At 43.2% G+C, this 6,000-nt stretch overlaps 1 protein-coding gene across 1 annotated transcript in view; it reads right to left on the reverse strand.

Moving 5' to 3' along the window:
* The window catches only part of si:ch211-129c21.1 (uncharacterized protein LOC563087 homolog), a 33,038-nt gene extending 27,285 nt beyond the window's left edge, over window positions 1-5,753 (reverse strand). Inside the window, exon 1 of the mRNA XM_049588250.1 lies at window positions 5,547-5,753. The gene's annotated coding sequence lies outside the window, so the exon portion shown is untranslated. The remainder of the gene's footprint in view (window positions 1-5,546) is intronic.
* Window positions 5,754-6,000: the final 247 nt, after the last annotated feature.

A 6,000-nucleotide genomic window follows, 5' to 3' on the forward strand; every position in this document is an offset into this window, starting at 1 on the left:
ATTGGCCAAAAAATATACATTTTTTTTTTTTTAAATCTGTCTGGACACACAAAACAAATTTAAATAAAAGGTAACAGCCTATTGAGTCTAAATTAGCTCACTGACATTATGAACAGGTCTAAATAAGCATTCATAAATATGATTCAATACATGGTGGTGACTGCAGTGGGCTATTTGTAACTGTTATTTATTTATTTATTTTTTTTAAAGATATTTTTTGGGGCATTTTTCCTTGATAGATAGGACAGTTAAGCGTGAAGGGGAGAGAGAGAGAGAGAGAGGTAATGACGTGCAGCAAAGGGCCACATGCTGGAGTTGAACCCGGGCTGCTGTGGCAACAGCCTTGTACATGAAGCGTTGGTCGTGAACACAAATGAATCTGTCCACACACTATTAAATCCTTTATTTCCCTCCACGACTTTTCCTATTTGGATTTAGAAACCATAGCTAACCTTGCTACAGAGACTCCAGGCTAACCACTGCTGCTATAGCTCCAGACTGTAGACGTGTGACGCACACTTGAGTTGATGAAATGTTATAACTTTTTTAAACTGATGTGCACATTTTTACAACTGTAGAATGCAATAATCACGTCAGGCCTACGACGATGACAAATGAAAATGTGAATGTTTAAAAATAACCATTATTAATTTCCAGATAATTTCACGCCCCTGGCCGCAGGTTGCCTCCTGGTCGACACCTACTGACTCTGCATTGTCTAATTTTGTTCCCTTTTTGATATTGTTTTCATGTATTGCATTTTCATTGTGAAACACAATGAACTACATCTCTCGTGTGAGAAGTGCTCTATGTAAAGTTTATTATTGTAATTAAAATATGTACAGTACCTATTACAATAAATAGAAAAAAAAAGTGAAACTGTCAGTCTGACATTTGAAGCACAAAGTCTGCGTCACGGACGATGAGCTTTAACAAAACCAGAGCAAACAGTAAGAGTGTGACTGAAACAGTTTGTTTTACATCTGCAGATGTGAAAATGTATCTCACACACACACACACACACACACACACACACACACACACACCTTTACGCCGAGCATAAATCCTTAAAAGGTTATCACTGTGACTGCTGGTGGGTTTTTTTACTCATCAACAGCTGTGGGTTCAAAAGGCTGCAGATGAACTAGTACAATACGTTGAAGAAGCCCTCCAGCAGTATCTCCAGACACTCCAACCACTTAAAGCATGAGGATATTTATAGCCTGTTCAGGAGCCTCCACCGTATCTACAATACTCTACGACGGATTCTCACTACGTGCTGCCTTCAAAGTAAAACCTCCAAACAGCAGCGACTCAAACGTGCACAGACAGGCGCACTGTTGTCATCGCCATGAGTCATAACAAATCCATAAAGCCGTGTGAACAGTCAAACAGCTGGAGTGAGACGTGACTGTTTGGGCCCGCGCTCTGGTGTACGTCTTCATTTGTGTGACTGCACGTCGCCGTGCTGTATGGGCGAGGCCTCCTCCGGCTGTAACTGATTTACCTGAGCGGCTGACTAACTGGTCTACAGGTTTGGTGCTGGTCGAGCCAGTGGTTGGTGGCTTTTTTCCTGCCAGTCAGACGTAATCTGAGCGGCCCACTGGCAGGCCGGCTGGTGAGCTGGCTGTGATACAGTATTCCATCACAGGGGCCTAAACAGGAAACCGGTTGTGGGAGGCTGCTCACCTTTGACACTCCTTGTGTCACAGACTCTGTTGTGAAACACTTGCTGGAAAACACACCCCAGTTCAGCAGCGGGTGATATTTTTGCGAGCTCAGATGGCTAAAACAAACCATTCCTTTATCATAATGACAGTGACGCGCCACCTTTTGTTTTGATGTGCAGGAGACTTGTAATTAGCTGAAAACAATACTTCAGAAACATGCTGTGTGCACAGTCCTCAAGCATGTCACCACACGCATCATTAAGCTAATGGATAACCAAAGCAAACAGCACCATGAAAATGCAAAAACCTGTTCAATAAGATAGCTGCCTGTCCGCTCTGACAAATTACTTGTCATCGATGAGACAAGTCTGGTTGAGTGTAAATGCACGCCTAAACGCACACATACACACGGAGGTACACACACACACACACACACACACACACACACACACACACACACACCCAGGCAAGTCCCAGCAGGAGACGGGCACAAAAGGAAAATGTGAACACCCGAACATCTCTGCTTGCTCGACCTGTGTTGTGTGACAAGTTTACTGACAGACGGGAACACCCATGAAAACAAAATGTGGTGAGCACTTCAGTTCGGATTTTAAATCAACACCGAGAACTGATTTAATGACTCTGACACGATCTGTGGATTTATTCAACTTAATCGAGTCAATGCCAGAGCTGCAGCCAACAATCATGTCAATATTTATTTTGGCCAGCTGATGAATTGTTTGGCAAATTATCAGAAAGTACAGAAAAGTAGATAAAATATGATCCAATACTTAAGTCACAACTCAATATTACTGGGGTTTTTCGCAACATGCCGAGTACTGCAATAACACATATTACCTTTTATTATCTTGCTTCATTAAACTGCAAATCAATTACTTGAGGAAAAGCTTAATCAACATGTGTTTTATCTAGTTATATAAAGTTTTCAGTCTCTTCGTGTCCATTTAACCATTTTTATTGCAGCAAAATGCATCAAGTGAACTCAAAAAGCAACTGATTTTATTATTTGAGGCTACCAAAAGTTTAATTTGTATTTGCAATTAAAAAATCTGTACTTGGCGTCCATGTATTGTCAGGCAAAATATCACAAGACTATCCTGAATTTATCCCCGACCCTTATAAAAAGTAACCACCATAACTTCCTCCAGCCCTGGTTGACCCTTCGGATGTCTCGTTTTGTCTGAGCAACACTCCAAAACCCAAAGATAGTCACTTCAATATGATATAAAACAGAGAAAAGCAGCAAATCTTCACACTGGAGAAGCTGGAATAAAAGAATGTTTGCTGTTTTTCAATTCAGCCCCAGTCAGTACCACGAACTGTGTTTGGGTGTACTGGCAGAAGAATGGCGAGATAATGATGGAAGCAGCAGATACGCAGCTTTCAAACACACAACCATGAACAGCTCTTTCCTGCTGTAATCCTCCAAACGTTTGTGATAAAATCTCTGAAAGTCACTTTACAGACCGTCTGAGTCCAGCGTGAAACTAAACCTTTATATGTGAGTTCATTACGAGCTGCAGTAACACGCTGGTTTAAAGTGAACAGAAATGAGGACTTGAGTCACATGACTTTGAGTCAGACTTGAGTGACACATTTGATAATTTTAGCCGCAACTCGACAAAACTGAAAAAGACATGCAACTCGAATTGGACTTTAACACCAATGACTCGGAGGTTCACTTAGACTTGTGCGTTTTGACTTGAAGATACTTGATGCGGCCTTCCCCCCCCAAGGTCAAAGACTAGAGAGTATGTTATTTTAAAAAGTGTGCAACGAATCAAATCATTTCTAGGGATGCACAATAATATCGGCACGTCATCGGTAAAACGAACTATTGGAATTGTCCAACATGGTTTTTCTTATTTTGCACGATCAAGGAATATTTCATAAAGTGAAAAGTATTTTATTTCATTTCATTTATTGCCGTCACGACATATACACGCATAACATGTTAATTCCACTACAGAGGAGACGTGATGATCACTAAAATTAGGTGGGGAAAGAAGAGGATATATCGGTATCAGTTATCGGCCAAATAAGTTGATATATATCGGCATATTGGATATCAGCAAAAAATCCACTATCCAATATTGTGCATCCCTAATAACTTCCTGAATCACCTAACTAACACTATTCCCAGCAAGTCGACTCTTAATTCCCCAGATCCACTTTCTTTGAACCGATCCAGCAGCGTCCAATCAGGCTGCCAGAAAGAACTGTGAAGGTGTGATGTCATGCTACTGAGCGCCAGCTGGAAAATAATGCGACCAAGACGAGCTTGTTCACGCACAAAACAAAAACAGCAGTACGCAAAATGAGCAGGTGGAACATTACAGAGACGCAGCAACTTCCAGCTTTGCAAAGAACAGCAAGTCGAGACTGATATTAGCATAGTTAGCGAGCTGATGCTAAGCTAATGTAATTACTGTGTTATTAAAATGGCATTACATTTGGTGAAGAGCACATTATGACTTGTTTGGGACTTGGAAACAAAATTTCAGGATTTGGGACTTGACTTGGGACTTGTCAGACCTGACTTAGTGGGGAGAGTGAGCGTCTGGTGAGCTGGCGGTGAACCAAAGCAATGTCCTTGCCACAGCGGCCGTGGGTTCAGCCTGCAGCCCCAAAAAAGACTTGAGCATTACTTGTGACTTGGTCCCACCTCTGAAACAAGTGCGTCAGTGATGCTGCGTTTCAAACCGACCTGTGTGGTCACCTTGTGCACGTACAGCTGTGGACACGTAAACCGACATGAAGCAGAAGTTCAGCGACCATCTGGTGAGTTCTGGAGTCTGATTAACAGCTGAGGGGAGAAAATGATCTTTGTTGTGGGGGCATCTGGTGACTAGTCATTACAAATACTGGCGTGCACACATGGCGAAACACAAAGGCAACATGCGTCCTCTTCAGCTCAGACCACAGAGTTCCAGTGAGTTGCGTCTCTCTGAGGCTGAGCAGTGTGCAGCCCTCTCACTGACACCCTGTGACCCCACTGAGCTGCGCTATGACAGCTACAATTGGGCAATCCCATGAGCAAGTGCACTGACAGCACTTAGTATATCCTCTGCTCCCTTCGCCTGTGACACACATGCATCATGTGCTTTAATTCTCACCCTCCATGAAACCGCACACACCCTCCCATCTCATAAACTGCTGTAAGACACTTAAACTCAGTCACACTGCTGCGGACAGAGCGTAAAAACAGGCATTCAGATTTTCTCTTGGTGAATTATTGATGCATTTAAATAGATTTTTATCTGTTTATGTGGAGAAAAATCAAATTACTGACAAATGTTCCACAGAAGTGAACCCTGACCAGAGGCTCACAAGCTGCTGATTTCTCTCTCTGGAGTGTTTACAGAGAGATTTGCGCATTTAAAGGAGGCACAATAGTTTGTCACTGGGTTATAACTGGAGACAGATCTGTGTACTTAAGCTTAATAATAAACACAGTTGTGATCCCAGAGCACTCTCCCTGCAGGCTCTAACCACATATCATCATATCCGCTGCGTTCACACTTGCACTGAAGCTTTCAGCAGAGACCCTACAAGTTGGAGCGCCTCTCTCCGTGTCCGTGTCCGTGACCGCGGCGGTGGGAAGTGTTTGCACGGCTGCTTAAACGCATATCCTACCACTGCTTAGTGTAGCTTTCAGCTGCTATTATTAGATATATCCTATAATCTTAGATAAGACAGAGAAGTTACAGTGTGTGCACCTCTCAGCCTCACAGGTTGCCAGTCTAATTCCCAAACCCGCCCGAGCTCCGTGGAAAACAACACTCCAGTGGGACGGAGAAAAAAGCTGCGCACAAACAAGTGACCGAGAGAGCGGCTGGTCCGCATCACACTCACCGGGACAGGCTGTCGGGATCTGCAGAGGCCGCTGAGACCGCTGCTGTGTTTCTGGTCCTGGATCCGGCTCGACGCCCTGCTCCACCTGTAACGCTCGCTCCACATCTGAGTCCTGCAGGGAGCGATTATCTGGCAGCAGCTCTCAGCGGAAGGCAGCGCCTGGTGATCATGTGACGTTTGATTTACCTTTCTTCAAAAACAGCCAATCAGTTGGAGCTGCAGCGTAACATTAATGTGCCCATGAGCTGGACTACCTGCGCTCTCAAGTTTTATTCTGCAAGTGTTTCAGTCACTAGTTGTGTTAAACCTTTGCACAGTTTGCATTTGTTTCTCTACTCACTATTTGCATTTGTATTTATTTAGATATTCACCTCCTCTAGTACACTATAGTACTCCTATTGACTTTATAGTACCTTCTACAGTAAAATGAAATAAAAAAAATGAAGTTGAAAAA

This window comes from Epinephelus fuscoguttatus, linkage group LG10 (genome assembly GCF_011397635.1).
Source record: "Epinephelus fuscoguttatus linkage group LG10, E.fuscoguttatus.final_Chr_v1".
NCBI lineage: Eukaryota > Metazoa > Chordata > Actinopteri > Perciformes > Serranidae > Epinephelus > Epinephelus fuscoguttatus.